Source organism: Heterocephalus glaber, unplaced genomic scaffold (genome assembly GCF_053883595.1).
Source record: "Heterocephalus glaber isolate CG9 unplaced genomic scaffold, H.glaber_assembly_v1.0 deba00001442, whole genome shotgun sequence".
Lineage (NCBI taxonomy): Eukaryota > Metazoa > Chordata > Mammalia > Rodentia > Bathyergidae > Heterocephalus > Heterocephalus glaber.
Window position 1 is genome coordinate 52580892 of NW_028258296.1, and position 15557 is coordinate 52596448.

At 38.9% G+C, this 15557-nt stretch overlaps 1 long non-coding RNA gene across 1 annotated transcript in view; it reads left to right on the forward strand.

Annotated features, from left to right (window-relative positions):
* The window catches only part of LOC110350998 (uncharacterized), a 96559-nt gene extending 82859 nt beyond the window's left edge, over positions 1 to 13700 (forward strand). The window contains exon 7 of the long non-coding RNA XR_015452071.1: positions 12011 to 13700. This is a non-coding gene — a long non-coding RNA (uncharacterized LOC110350998). The remainder of the gene's footprint in view (positions 1 to 12010) is intronic.
* The last annotated feature ends 1857 nt before the right edge of the window (positions 13701 to 15557 follow it).

A 15557-nucleotide genomic window follows, 5' to 3' on the forward strand; every position in this document is an offset into this window, starting at 1 on the left:
CCCATCCTCTTCCTTCCCTCTGCAATCTCATGACTTCTCGTTATTTCCATGTCTTTGCTCACACTGCTCCACTATTGAAATGATTCCACCTCTTCTCTACTAAAATCAAGCTTTGCTTCTTTTAAGAAATCTTCATTAACTACTCTAGTCAACAGTAACAACTTCCCTTCTCCTGTAGTTGCTCCAGTTTCTCAGTGTCCGTGTTTAAAGAAAGGGTCTGCTGCATGCTGTCTTCCTTTTCTTTTGTTTCAGCTGTGCCTAGGTCGGTGCTAGCAACACAGTACATTTCCAAGCTCACTGTTCAGTGGGTTGTTGGAGGGGTTGGCCCCAAATACAGAAAAGGGAGTTTCTTCCCATAGTGGACTTTCATGTGCTCTCTCTAAAGCTCAGGTCTTTGGTATGTGTTTTACTCGGCAGGGTCTTGTACATGGTAGGGATTTGAGGATTTGGAGTCAAGAGCCCGGTGTTCAAATCCCAGCTCAAGCTGTGTGACCTGGGCCAGCTACTTAACTTTTGTTAGCCCCAGTTAACTTATAAATAATAATTAAGTAATAATAATTTCCCTGAAAGGTTGTTAGGAGGATGAGATGTAATAATGTATATGAACAAGAGTCTTATAAAGTACTTGGTAAACATTAGTCTTAGAAGCTCAATAATAAAATGTGTTTGAAGGAATGTGTCAGAGAATTACTCATTCCATGTGTGGCATCCAGATGAGGAGGGTCTGAAATTTATGACAAAATGGTTTGACAGAAAAGCCACAAAATACCAGCCATTTCACCTGAATTGGCTGTGTTCTTTTCAAAGATCCTTTGCACTGTGATGTTTCTTAGGGATTTTTGTCTTCCTCATTTTAATAGGGCCTACAAAGAGTTCCCCAGCTATTCTCATCATCTTAATAAACACCTAAGACATACTTTGCTGTTTATCTCTATTTTGTCCATATGTGGGTCACTTCGCTGGTCTCCTTCTCCTAAGTGAGCTTCACCACCTCCTAAGAAGAGGCTACTTGCAACTCTGCTGTGCTCACCCTCTTGACTCCCTCATGGCTGTGCTGTGTAGGTTAATGGGGCAGGTTCACTTGCAGGGATGTCCTCCCACCTGTCCTCCAGGGACATTCTGTACCTCTTCTTCCTAGCTGTCATTGCTATGGTTGGGTTTCCAATTGGGAAGGGCTCCTTTGTTGGTAACACCAATTGCTGAACTGCAAATGATAACTCATTCTGGTGTGGTCTTGACAGAGGAGGAAGGCCGAGAGGGAGGCATGTTCCCTAATAGCAAGTGGTGACGCTGGTTCAAGGAGAAGTATCTGGACAATTTTTGACAACAGCACAAGCCTAGCTTAGGATGTCTTGCCCCTTGAATTTATCATGATCAGCTCTAAGAACAAGGAGGAACTTGGCAGAAAAGTCCTTGAGGCAAACTTCTCTACTTTTCTCTTCAGCATCTCTAATAATCAACTACTGGGATATTTCACTTGTTTATTTCCCTTATTTTTAAACTACATTAGAGAGTATGAATGGCTGCTATGTGTAAATTGTTTACCTTTTGGCCCAGTGATTTCAATTCTGAGTTGTAAGCAAAAAATGCAATATGTTGTCATTCATCAGAGTATGTTTATAGTAGGTTTAAAAAATATAATAGGAAATCAACTAATAATGGCACATTGACATGAGAATTATTGTAGTCATTAACATGATATTGCAAAGGATTAACATAAATTACATGGAAACTGCTCAAGGTAAGTTAATTACAAAGAAGCAAGTTATTAACATAGTTTGTGAAGTCTGATCTCAAGCTTGTGTGCATGTGTGAGGCATTGTGTCCTATGGGCTAAAAGCTCATCCTCAAGAGCTAGGCTCCTGAGGTTCAAGTTTCAGTTCTGCCATAGAATATGTGTATGCACTTAGCTGATTCAACCTCTCTATGCCTGTTTCCTTATATGTTAAGTGGAGATAATTAGTTTGCTAATCTCATGAGATTTTCCTGATGATTAAATATTCCACACACAGTACCTAGAGATCACAGCATTAAAGCAGTAGCCATTAGCTCTTCTTGTAATAATTATGTATGCATAGATAAAAGTCATAATACTAAAGATTATCTCTGAATTGTGTGATTTAAGTTAATTAACTTTTCTTCATTGTTCATATTTATACCTGTAAACCCACAGTAATACATATTTTTAAAATAGGAAAACATACCACAGTGACAGTAACTTAAGGTCAGTTTGTTATTAAAATGAAGAATATTGGTTTTGTTTTCTTGCAAGGAAGAGTCTATAGACTATGTAAGACAAGATCTCAGAAATAAGCTGACATGCAAAAAGTTCTATTAGGTCATTTTTTTCTGATTCAAATCCTTTTGAACCCTAAATATTTATTTGGAGAGTGCATTGCTCAGCTATTGTCCTCTAGTATTACCAGATTCCACATTTTTTTTGTTAGATTAACTCTATGGACATATAAGGGTTCAAACAAATGCAAAGAGGAGGGAAGTCTGATGCATAACTCTGGAAAATCCAAGAAGTGAGCTATTTGTTGATACAAACAAATCCAAGCAGGCTGCACTGAGAGTCATAGCAGAGGATGAGAGTCTCAGAGCCTAAATTAAGAGAGAAGGGAGAATAAGAGTTATAACTTATTACCTCTTTATTTCCTTTCCTCCCCTCCCACCCCTCCCATCCCCTCCTCTTCCCTTCCCTTCCCTTCCCTTCCCTCCCCTTCTCTTCTCTTCCATAAGCTCCTGCAAGAGAACCAGTAACTAAATTTGATTTTGTGGTGCAATGCTTGGTGGTAAGGCACATGGCTAGTGGGTGCCTGGGAAAGGAGCCACTGACTGAGCACTATTAGAGGAGGATGAGGATGGGAAGAGGGAACAACAAATATGGTTGGGACAATAGTTTGAGAAATTGCAAGGAAATTCTTGGGTAAGAGAACTTTGTTCAAATGAAGACACAGAAAGAAAGGTGAAAAGGAACCAGAACATAATGCACTTGGTATACTGAGAGGGGTAGTTACTGTAACAAAATATCTGAGATAATCAACATATAAAAAAGGAAGTTTTTCTTGGCTTGTGGTTTAAAAAGTTTTAGTTCATGGTTAGTCGGTCCTGTTGCTTTGGGGCCATTTGGCAAAGCAGCACATTATGGCAGGGAGCATATGCTAGAGCAAAGCTACTCATCTCATGGCTGGAAAGCAAAAGAAAGAGAGCAGAAGAGATCAAGTTCCCATAATTCCCTTGGGCGGCACTACCCAGCAACCTAAGCTCTCCTACCAGGTCCCAGCTCATAGTTTCCATTATCTCCCAATAACACAATGCTGAGGAACAAGCGTTTAACACATGGACTTTTGGGGAACGTTCCAGAGCCAAATGGTAACAACAAACATTTATTTGTATTCTGCAAATACGGAAATCTATGTGGAGATTTTTATCCCTGAAAATCATGGAGAGTAACTGATTTGGGCATGATCACTATTTCATGTTAATTTCTGTGTTTATGTCCGTGACCTTTATCAGCTCCATAAATGGACTATACTGAAACCTGTCTTTCTGGCCACTGTAACAATGAGAGGATGTGTACAGGGTACCTAGTACAGTACCTGTGTTTATAGATATGGCATGATGGGTGGGTCAAAAACAACTACTCCTTGGCCAATCAGAAAGTATGGTGGGCTTGATGTAAGGTTTGTCATTAAATCTTGGTTCTGATACTTCTTGGCTATGTGACCCAAACACATCCCTTGACTTACTGAGCCTTGGTTTTTCTCTTATACAGCAACTGAGGTTAATCTTAGCAACCTCACCCAGTTAAGCATTAAGGATAATGCTTATCTTAAAGCTTCCAGTTTTCTAGTTTTCTCTTTCTTGCAATCATCCTTTCTCTGTTTCTTTGTTTCCCTTTTAGGATGCAGGTCTTGTAGTCAGCCCTGTGGTTCACAAAGGAGAACACCCTGGGGTAGGCGATCATTCTCAAGAATCTGTCATGGGAAGCATGAATATCAAACAGTACACGAGGTCCAACATCCACAGGTCCCACACATGGCTGAGGAGTGGAGAAGGAGAGAGGTTCTGGCAGGACCATGGCAAGGGAGGCAGAGCAAGTGTGTGCACATAGCACTGCTGGAGCACGACCTTGCACCAACACCCACTGAGCCGCTGCTTGAAGGCCTTCACAGGTGTAGACCACATTCAAGGCTTAAATCAAGGAAAAGTATTACCACATGTTCCCACACAGAGACTAAAAGAGAGGGCTGCTTTTGCAAGGCGGGCGGGGGTGATGGTGGAAGTGAGGAACCAGGGGAGGAAGGGAGGAAAACAGAAGAGTTGCCAATGTAAAGAATTCATTAGAGAAAAGTCATGTTGTGACCCGCAAGATGAAGATGAGTGAAAATTCCTGTATGATTTAATATTCTGTGGAAATATTCCAAACCATATGCTCTCTGTGCAGGCAGTGGTCTTTTATATTTACAGTATTTCAGGGAAGTCCTACCGCATGCTCTTCTGTGTGCTGCTTGCTGGGTCTGAGCTTCTTTGTAACATTCTAGCAGGGTGTAGATGGAGGAATTTGACTCAGAGTCTGAAATTACAGAAGCCTGGGCATTGTGGAAGAACTGGGAGAATGGCAGACTGTACTTGAGGAAGCAGAGCTAGGGATGGTCTTACCTCTGGAGACAGAAGTGTTATCGGTCCATATTATTTTCTGTAACTCTCCCAGTTAGTTGGATTAGTTGAATACTTTTCAAACTTTTTTAAGGAAAACTTTTTTTAAAGGAAAACTTTTAGGAAGCAGTGACAGCCCTTTGAAAAACAAACAGCAAAAATGTGCTCTAAAGCCTACTACATGAACAATATGTCTACTCCAGTTAGAAGTCAGGATGGGGTCCTACAGCCCTGCCCATGGGCTTTTTCCCCTAATGTAAATCAGTTCCTGAAAAAAAAGTGTGAAAATTACAGCTGTGGCTCAACTTCTTCAATCTGTACATGAGGAAATGGAGATGCTACAGATCAAGAGAATTGTCTATATATCCCTAGTGAGGTAAGGGCCAGGTAAGTATTGAAATCACATTCTTCTAATTCCTGTCTTGGTGCATTTTCCTAGTCTTGTACTGCTATTTTTCCTTTCCCGGTAAAGATGGTTAAAACAATTCTGTGTCTAATCATCCCAGAGATACAGGAGGGATTGGAAGAATCTGAAGAACCTGATGCTCGCTCATCTATAGAAGCCCTAGAGGAGCCTCCACACCTGGCCATCACTGCGGGGCAAAATGCACATCTGCTGAACTGAAACAAAATGCTGTGGTTTTAGGCAAGAATCTCTGGGAACCCACAGTCTCTCTAGGCTTAGTCTTTCCCTGTTTCAAAGAGCCTTGGACTCTGAGGAGGTGCTTTCTCCCTGGAATGCTCTATCTTCCTGGAAAACACCCCTGGGCTTTGGACTCAGGCAGAAAAAACTCAAATTGCTAGTTTATGATTTAGACAAGCCAATTTATAACAACTGCATGCCTTCAAAAGTGTGGCAAGAGGACCAGAGTTAGGCCTTCTTGAGGATTTTGTTGAGCTGAGTCTTCTTTCTAGTCAAAGAACAATTTGCGTAGTACATAAATATTTATCACTGTTTTAAAAATTATTGTTTCAAGATTCTTATGGAGCTTCTGATTTTCCCAAGCCATTTAGAGTCAAGCTTTTTAATCCCACTTAACTCTACTGGACTTTATGAATATATCATGTCCTCAACTGTCTAGAGGCATGGATGCCTGCTGAAATCATCATGGTTGTTAACAGAGACAATAAAGCTCACCAAAGACGCTATCTGCTTTCTCACATTTACCAAATTCATTACACTTAGGTGGGACCATGGGCTAGTTCTGACCAATGAAACATGAACTGAGATGGTAAAAAGCCCATGTGCAAATCTCCATATTCCCCTTCACCACCTAAACTAGCACTTTCCAGATGGTGAGACCCTCATCAGTCTGGGACCCTGAGTAACTTTCATAAGTGGAGCACCCTCCCCGATAGACGTGTGCTGGATTACCTCTGTTTTAATTCATAGAGCTCTCAAGGGTAACTTGTTATGCAGTGTAACCTAGGCAAGTAATCATGACTATTACAGGGCATTTAGACTTAAAGCATGAAATGCCTGAAGAGCTGGTGTGTCAAGAGCTACACTGAAGGGTTCTTTTTAGGATCAAGCATTCCCAAAGTTTCAGGCAGCTGTGTGGTGGAGCTAACTCCAGTCAGCTTGTAACCCTTGTACATCTTTTGTAATGCTGCTTCCCTTTGATAATTTGCCATTGGCCATGGTGGGAGTATTTACACCACAAAATTGGCAAATGATATGAAAAATGACATTTCCCCCCCAGCAAGCTACTTGTTTAGCAAGCATTTATTTAAACACCATACTGTACTTTATATAAGATTATTATTTGTAAATAAAAAATACAATAAAAAGGCAAATTTACAAGGCTTGACTTCAGCAAAATTATGACACAAAACAAAAACCAGCATACCAATGGTTTTACATCTCTTCAGAAAAGTTCAAGGTAGGAACAGGAAATGAGATAGTTGGGTTCTCAGTGGATAAAACCTGTGGTCCTTACTTGTCTTACACTTTCAGTAAGGGAAATAGTTTGTAGAGAGATCACGTGTTAGATGTGTTTTCTCCAAATCATATAATAGGCAATCAAAAATGTGTTTAAAGGGCTGGGGATTTAGCTCAGTGGTTTCACCACCTGCTGTTCAAGCGCAAGGACCCGAGTTCGATCCCCAGTACCCAAAAAAAATGTGTTTAATTTAGAAAACATATTTTCCATGTATTTCTTTCCTCATTTTTACCACTATCTTTCTTTATGAAAATGAATCTAATAGATTCAGATTTGATTTTGGGGGAGTTTGATATTAAATTTTAAAACCTCATGAATTATCATTTTATTAAATATTTAGTACCTCTGCTTGAGGATTGCATATAATATGAAAATACCTTCATATAATACTTATATTTTCACAGACAAAATCTTCTTCTACTACCTATAAGAATCTCCATGCCTTGAGTACCGACTCATGAAAATCTCTGCTGTTTGCTCTGTTGGTGACTCTTACAGTGGTCTTGTCTCTAGTAACTATAGAGAAGTGGTGAGAAGCTGGCCAGTGCTCTCTGTACCATCCTCTCCAGCAGCTGGTGGAAAGGTGCTGCTTAGCTACCTAGAATCACAAAGAAGGAAACACTCCTCTTTCTAGTTGTGCATCTACTTATTCCTTCTAGCATTGCTTCTGTTGTTTCAACTGTGAAATGTGGTGAATATGTAGTGAAGGAGGCTCACATAAAGACTTATTAAAAATATCTTACGAAAACTCACTAGATTTCATTTTTTAATGAGTTATAAAATTACTTTGATTGACATATTACATTATTTGGCTTGAATTTTAAATGTCATTGGTGAATAGCTTATGTTTCATTACATGGACAATTGATACCTACTAAAAATAAGATACTGGGATACCTTTTCTACTTATGTAATTCTGAGAAACAGCCTGACTTGACCTTCTTGACCTCAATTTATTCATTTGTAAAATGAGGGCTTTGAAATAATGATTTCTGGGTCTCTCCCCAAGCCAAACCTGGGTACAAGGACTGACAAATATGGATGATGTGAGATTCCGGTCCTCACAGAACTTATACTTTAGTGGAGAAGACAAGAATGAAGCAGTTATAATACAACAGAATAAAGAGTTTGGGAGGACAGATGGAGGTCTTGGGAGAGGCACCTGACTCATTCTGGGGAAAGAAAATAATAAAGATCAGAGAAGAAAGTGCTGTGAAGCATATATAGAGCTGCACAAATTTAAGCAGCTGCTCACTTTTTTCCTTTCTTCTGCAGTATCTCATCTGATAGTCACAGGAAACTGAAGTTGGCTACAAGAAAAAGGCAGCAACTGTGCTAGGCAAAGGGAACACAAAGTGTAAGGCACAGTGACAGGAAACTGAAAGTACTTTCATATATCTTGCTTTTGATGTGAAGTTAAGTGAAAACTAGAGCAGGAAAGAGGCCCTGACTCATGAAGTGTCTTATAAATATGTTAAGGTGTTTGAACTTTCTCCTTAGGTTACTGGGTATCCACTAGAGAATTTCTTAAAAAGTTAATAGTATAATTAGACATGCTTTTGAGAGTGTTCCCTCTGGCTATTGTTGAGGTAGGGATAAGAAATCAGGCAGAAAAGACTCAGGGGCAGAAAGACAGTTTAGATGTTAGGGTTAGAGGGAACTAAACCAGACGCCTTGAGTAATTTAACAAATTGGATGGTGAGAGAAAAGAATAAGATTTCTGGCTTGAGAAAGGGAGTGGATAGTGGTATTGATGATCGGAGTATGTGACACACTGGGATGGTTCAGGAGAAAAGATGATGAGCTCAGGCTTGGAATGTGGACTTTGAACATCTGAGAGATGTTTGCTAAGGTGTTGGCATGAGTTGCCACTCGTCACAGATATGAACTTGTCAGATATGAAAGCAAAGGGTGTGGGTAAAATTGCCCAGGGAGGGAAGTGACAAAAGCAAGCCTGAGGTATTAAGCAGCCCTTCAGTAATCAGTTAAATGATTGCAGAATAAAGCAGAGGCGTCATCCCAGTATGGTGGATGAGAGGCTAAGGAGGCAGTGATAGTAGGCATATCCAGCTGTCTATTGTGTAAGCAGCTGTTTCATTGTGCTTTTATTGCAACGGACTTCCAAAAGTCACTAAAGAATTTGTTAGTTTGTGGATACAAAGACTGTCTGCTGCAGCTGGTGATTCTGTGTGCTTGTTGCCAGGAAGGAGCACAGGGGCCTTTGTCTTGTGGTTTTGGAGAGCACATCACTGCTCCTTTCTGAGGAGAGGGGGACATTGGGTAGATCTACACTTCTCTTTCAAAGTTACAAAGGCACAAAACTGGTGGCTTTTTTGGATGCTCTTATCTATGTTCACACTTGAGGGAAAATTGCTTTCCCCAGGAAGTTAGTAATAAATCTCTCTCACCAATGAAAGTCACTCATATCCTGAAACAACAACTGTGAGCTGAAAAGGAGAAAAGAACAAAAACGAAAGCATTCCTTCCCTCCACACAATCCTCTTTCTCGTAACATGTGTCCTTATCAGACTATAGAGAGCACCAGTACAGGCACATCTCAAACTTCTGTAGGACTCGTCCAAAAACAATGGCTGTGACCAAATGACCATGACAAACTGCCCAGAGTGAGAAAATGTGTAGTCAGGGTCATCGCTCGAGAGACTCTGATTATAGGCAGGTTGACTTAGCAAACCAAGCCAAGCATGTGGAATTGTGGTCAACAACATTTAATGTGGAGAAGCAGGAAGTCAGTGTGTGGAGGTGGAGTGCAAGGGGATGTTTGGATATGCACCTTCACTTTTTTAATGTCTCTATTTGGCAGTTCTGTGTGTGGGTGTGTGTATGCATGCATATGCGTGTGAAATGGTCAAGTAGATAATTTTTTGTTCTTTACTTGTTTTGCCCTTGTCAGACTTTCTAACTTTTCCCATCTTTGCTCTTGCTTCTTTCACATCCATCTTCCAGTCTGTCACCACACTGAAATGCCACCAGAACTTATTTAAGACCTTTCAGGGCTTCTCCCAGCTGTGGATCCATGTTACAGCCTGGAAGCAGAAGGGAGAAAATGCCTGACAGTTTTCCCAGGAAGGATTACATTCTGGAAATTTCACTTTTAACCTAAAAATTTAAGAAATTTCTTGCCTCCTTCCATATTATGTATGTTTTAATTACATTATTGCTTTAAACTACTTATCACTGAGGGAAATGTTCCAGGAGAATGTACCACTTTGCCCTATAAGTATTCCCCTGCTTGGGAAAACGGTCTGTGGGAACCAGTCCCAGCGCTAATCCAGGCGCCATTGCCTGTTCTCCTCCTACCTCAAATCCTACAAATGAATTTCGTGGAACTTCATGCATGAAGGAACTACATGGTATTTTTCTCTCTTGATTACCCATGTCTAATAATATACCTGTCTGATTTATATGTGCAATCATTCCTTTTGATGTTGAAATGGTGTTCAATTGAAATGTAAAAGGTAGGAAGGAGCCAGGCGGTTCTAGGCCCGGTTCCTTGTTCTGCCCTTTACCAGATATATAACCCTACAGAAGCTAACCTCTTCAGCTCTAAAATTAGGGTTATAATGGTATTTGCCTCACACGCAGAGTTGAGTCATTTGTAAAATACACAGAATGTTCCTGATACATGGTAAGTACTCAATTAACAATTAGAATTATTTTCTCCAGAAATAATTATAGAGGTGATTCAGGTACAATTATATGCAAAAGACGATCACAGATATCACTGGGTATATTAGAAATTTTGCAACAGCTGAAGATATTTGTTAAAGGCTGTCTGCATTGTGCCAACAGATGCTTTAATATTACTGAGGCTTCATGTGAATAATTAAGGCTTTAAGAGCTCTTTTTATGTTTGCATTTCAGGAAATTCTAGAATCATGTCACTTTTTCTTGATTGAGGCAGTTATGTTTAATTCTGGTGGGCACACTAGCTTTTTTGACATTCTGTGTAATGTAGTTTATTGTACTAATATGTTTTTCCCCAGAGCAGAAGTATCTCAAAAACTTAAAGCAAAGAATATAAATAAATAAGAACATCTGGTAGAGGAGTTGAAGCAGATGTGGGGACTGAGGTGCATCAAAGAAAAGCCCATTATTATCTTGGTGACTGGCTAGTGCTGCATAGTATAAACAACTTATAGAAATGGAATTAATCGTCCAGAGATGTCAGTGCATATGAAAAGACATTATAAAAGCTGTAATCATTTATTGTTTCAATAATATTTATTGCTTTGGGATATATATATATATATATAGATAGATAGATATAACTAATACCTATATTGATAAAAGCCATCAATAAAAGGTGGATTTAAGACACAAAAATACCATGTGTTTAGTTCTGTTTATTGGAGAATGGCTTTTTGAAATGTGATGATAAGAGCATCTCTTAGATTTCCTCACATAGCACTGCACACCCTGGATAGTTTATTGTTCCCGAATTGATAGGTTACATGTGGTGGCTGACTGACTCTTTTAGTGCTATTGTATACACACAACTATCTACCTGTCCATGGGACTGCAGTGTTAGAGCAGTCCTGTGACAGTCAGTTTATTTATTAATAATAAATCTCAATCTATTCACTTTCTTTGACACATTACAAGATGGGAAAGTACAGTATGCCTGCTGCTGCAAGTAATTTCTCTAGTAGTCTGTGGATGACTTTTAGAGTCTTTTCTTTTTCAAATACTTATAGTTAAGCAACAAATATGTAAGGGCTATAAGTCTTTATCCTGATGATTTTTAATGTATTTTTAAATTGTTAATTAGATTTTAAATGTGTTAAATCACTGAACTCAGTCGGGAGGGACTGTACAGTGCTATAATCACAACACTTTGGGAGGCCGAGGCAGGAGGGTCTCAAGTTCCAGTCATGCTTAGGCAACATACGAAGACTCTGATTCAAAAAATTTTTTAAAAATTTGTTTTCAAAAAGGATTTGAGATATGGTTCAGTGCAAAAGCCCTGTGTTCAATCTCCAGTTCTGCAAGAAAAGAAAAGCAAACACCCTGAACTCTGAGTAGGTTGGGAGTTAGCTGAAAATACACAGAATCTGCACTGTAGTGAAGAAAAAGAATCAGCCCTCCAGTGTGAATCCCAGACTTGAAGGTCATGGCATCGGCAAAAAGAGGCTAAAACCCTTCCTCCCGGTGTCACAATTTCACTGGGAGGGCTGGTCACATATCCAGGAAATGGAAATACATAGTATAAATTTGGGGGTTCCAGGGGCACAGTGAAGTATCAAAGTCCCACAAATATGACTTCATAAAATGTTGAAATATTGCAAAATACTTTTACTGGCAGTCTCTTGAAGTAGCAAGGAGAAAATTTTTAATATTCAGAAAACTCTAAACCTTTCTTTTCTTATCTTTTCCCCAAACTCCAGGTTAACTGGCTCTCCTGTTTGGTTCATCACGTCCTTCTCTTCTTCACCCTCTTCCTCCAGTTTCTGGATCTTTCCTTCAGTTCTCAGGATATAATGATGCTTTTGCTCATGCAGCGTGTCCTATTTAATTCTCTCTGCCTTTTAGATTCTCACCTTAGCTTATTACTCAGCTCAGTATAGAAAGGCCTCAATAGGCAAGCAATGTAACAAAGGATCTTTATTAGAAGGCAAGGAAATATTGTAAATATTTAAGATTTTTCATGCTTACCAATAAGATTTAAACACTATTAAAACATTAGAAGAAATGCCAACTGCACAATAACATACAATAGCTGCTAAAGGTGTGGCTTAGGCAGGTGATGAGAAAAGCAATTCTTTCCTTTTAGTCTTAGTGACCAAGAAAGAACTGGAAGTGGGCAGCACTTGGATCGGGGAAAGGAAAAGTCCTACTGGATTTTGTAGGTGATCAAATTTTGTAGGTGATCAAATATTTTAAGAACATATCTTAAGCTTTACACGTATTAGTTAAAGACAGAGGTATTAGAAAAATTGATGGCATACACAGTAGCAGAAAATAAATATTTGTGGAATGAATCTAATCTGTATTCTGGAATGATATAATTATAGAATAATTGTACATCTGCAATTGTAAAATCTGAACATAAACTTAAGAAAGATCTTACTTCCTCTGAGCTTTTTCCCAGAACAGTGTTTTCCAAATTTTTTGGACTATTACCCATAGTAAAATTGCATTTTACTTGTAATCTGTGTGTGTCCATGCTTGTACACATGTGCACATGCAGAAAGGTTTTATAAAATGAGGCTTACTTTTATATCTGTGATACACTGTTAATTTTTACTCTCTTCTAGCTTGTGGAAAATAATGTTGGCTCCAGAGCTCCTAAATAAATTTTATAGCGTCTAATGAAATGGTGGCTGGAAGTTTAAAAAACTGTTCTGGAGCAGAGATCAAAACAAAAGCAAATAAAATAACAAAAATGTACATGGAAACCACACACTTACTATAAACATGTAAATTTGCCTGCTTGTGACAATAATTTGCCTGGGTATTCAATGATGAAGTGTGTAACCTTTGCAAGGCTATTGTAACATTCTTTAAAAGGGACAGCAAAAAATGACAACAGCAAAACAGAAGAAAACTTATTGCTTAGGCCAAATAAAACTAGTCTGGGCCAAACTTGATTCATGGTCTGTTAGTTTGTCACTTCTGGTATAGCAGGCAGAATGCAATTTAAGATGTTTTAAACAAACTGCAACTGTCTTAAATGTGAGTTTAATTTCACTGTAAGTCATTGAGTTTACTCATCTACTTTGTTTCTTCTCTCTTTCTGTATTAACAGAACATTTCTCAGTGGTTAAAGAAATTTGACCTTTTATTAAAATAGAAATGACTGCATAGAATTTGAGCTGTGTTACATAAATCAATTTATCCAATTAAAAGTCACTCACTGACAATCCCTGTATCCCTTGCTGTGTGTACTGTTACAGTTGTAATTATCATCATTATTTTGTGTATAGCCCATGTTAGAAATTGTTTAAAATGTCAGTGTTCAATTATTTTTATATCAAAACATCTTTTCTTTCTTTTAATGTTCAATTAGTGCCACACATGACCTCGATTCTGCTTTCTTGTTCCACATATACGCTAAGAGACTGGTTTTTATTTTGCACAGAAATATATTTTAACTTAAAATAATTTCTGCACCTACTTTGTTTAGTTAAGGAAGAGTTACAAAACATTAAATTTAATTTATGGAGCCCTCTATTTGTGTTCCAGTCCTCTGCACATACGTACTGTGTTAATGCTGTGTCTCTATATGCCAATGGCATTAGAGTTTCTGGCAAAACTCAATATGTAATTAATTATCACCTGTCATGAATGACTTTTAAGATCCAGCCAGATATTTTGGAAATAGCGCTTAGCTCCACTGAGAAGGGAAATCTCTCTCTGAAAGTAATATGGCCTTCATCCTTAAATCTCTTATTCAAAGGAGTTTGGACAACTTTCAGCTTAGTTAAGATAAAATAGAGTTCAGCAACTTATATTTAAAAATTAATTTTAGCTATTTCAAAAGTGGTTCAAGTATATGCTTGTTGCTTAGAAAGGAAATAACAATTTTTAATAATTTTTTCTCCGTAGGGGAGCAAGAATTTTATATCACCAGTTGCAAGCCAGTGCCTCTTTCCCCAGTGCTTTAATGCTTGTTTTGATTTTAAACTCACCAACTGAGAACAACAGGAATCTGTCTCCTAGGATTCCAGTGTGTACTTTCTTGCCCTTTTATTTTTCTTTATGGAGTCTCTCAGGTAAAATAAAAATCAATCATTGGCCTGCCAGTTAGATACAATCGTGGATATTGAAACATAATAGTTTTTATGCAGACAGTATATGCGCATTTTAAAATTCATCATCTTATCTAGAAAAGGTGTTCACTAAATGCTATCAAGCCAGGCCTGATCTTCCTGGATAACATGAACACTAATAGAGGAGCTAATGCCACTTAAAGCTGCGGTAAGTTTCCTGAGGATCGCGCTTCTGGGTGGATTCTCTGATAATGATGGATTCCCTGTGTGGGAACCTCAGTTTCCTCATTTGTGAAGGGTTGGCCTAAATAGTCCGCCATTTCCCACATCTCAGGTGCCTCTTGCTAATCCTTTGACCATCCTTGAAAGGAAAAGGCTTCCTTCAGCCTCCAGGGGGCAGCCCAGTACCAGGTGTTACTAGGGGTAGGGACAGGGTCAGTGGGATGGACTCTCTGGCCCTCGGGCCAACAGCCAGCAGCCCATAAGAGCTACTGCCCTGGAAGTTTGCAGGACATGATGTACACAGCACCTTGGAGGGATTTTGGTTGGGGTGACCATGATCAGCCTCCTTTACTGGTGGCTAAACAGTCAAGGCTAATAGCTGAGAACCTCAGTGGTGAAACTTTTAGGTGTTTTCACTGAGACCTAGAGAAGCACAGGCATTTGTAGCCATAAAGGTGAGGAATGATTTCACCACAGTCTGCTTCCCAGGGTTTGAGGGCATAAAAACCATGTGCATGCATTGTGTATTTGTGAGTGTTTCATTAAAAATGCACACTTGCACCAATTAACCATATCAGTCAAAGAACTGCATTTGAGTAGATACCTGTAGTTCTTTTAACTGTCTGCTGCTCATATATCCATTCAAGGACACAGTTGCTTAAGAGAAAATTCTAGAATCTGTAGGAATCAGAGTTTTGTAAGGATCCCTGGCTAAGTCTATTTTTGGCTTTAAAGAGATAAGAAGCAGAAAGGAGTCTCTATTGATAGGTCAACACTTTAAAGTGGATTAAATTCCAGTAGTATTTGTTAAACATAACCCATGGAGCTCTCCAAAATATTAATGAGTCTTTTTTGCTTCCAGTGATGTACGTTTTTGTAGGATATCCAAGAACACAAAGCATTTAAATAACTGCATTTTCCCTCCCTTCTTTCCTTCCTTCCTTCCTTTTTTCAGAAGTGTATAACTGGAGAAATTTTCAGTATGTAGCTACAGAAATCA